The sequence below is a fragment of the Herpailurus yagouaroundi genome, unplaced genomic scaffold (genome assembly GCF_014898765.1).
Source record: "Herpailurus yagouaroundi ecotype Mexico unplaced genomic scaffold, PumYag 217, whole genome shotgun sequence".
NCBI lineage: Eukaryota > Metazoa > Chordata > Mammalia > Carnivora > Felidae > Herpailurus > Herpailurus yagouaroundi.
The window spans coordinates 3,254,503-3,254,763 of NW_024412448.1; the positions used below are offsets into that span (position 1 = coordinate 3,254,503).

The 261-nt window shown below is 45.2% G+C and overlaps 1 protein-coding gene across 3 annotated transcripts in view; it reads right to left on the bottom strand.

Moving 5' to 3' along the window:
* The window catches only part of USP36 (ubiquitin specific peptidase 36), a 37,597-nt gene that overhangs the window by 14,592 nt on the left and 22,744 nt on the right, over positions 1–261 (bottom strand). The gene's annotated exons all lie outside the window — the stretch shown is intronic.

The following is a 261-nucleotide window of genomic DNA, read 5'->3' on the forward strand; positions in this document are numbered from 1 at the left end:
CAGGGAGGCGAAGGCCCGGTCTGCGTCTTCAGAGAAAACGGTGCTCACTCCACGGAGCCCACTGTCACAGTAGGTCAAAACCAGAACCAAGTGCATCGGGACAGAGGTCTCATGCCAGAATTTATTTCAAATTTGACAATTTTCCACTGGGAAGTATTTTCACAAACTATCTCTGAGGGGCACCTGGGTGGCTCAGTTGGTTAAGCATCTGACTCTTGACTTTGGCTCAGGTCATTCTTTTTTTTTTTTTTTTTTTTTTTT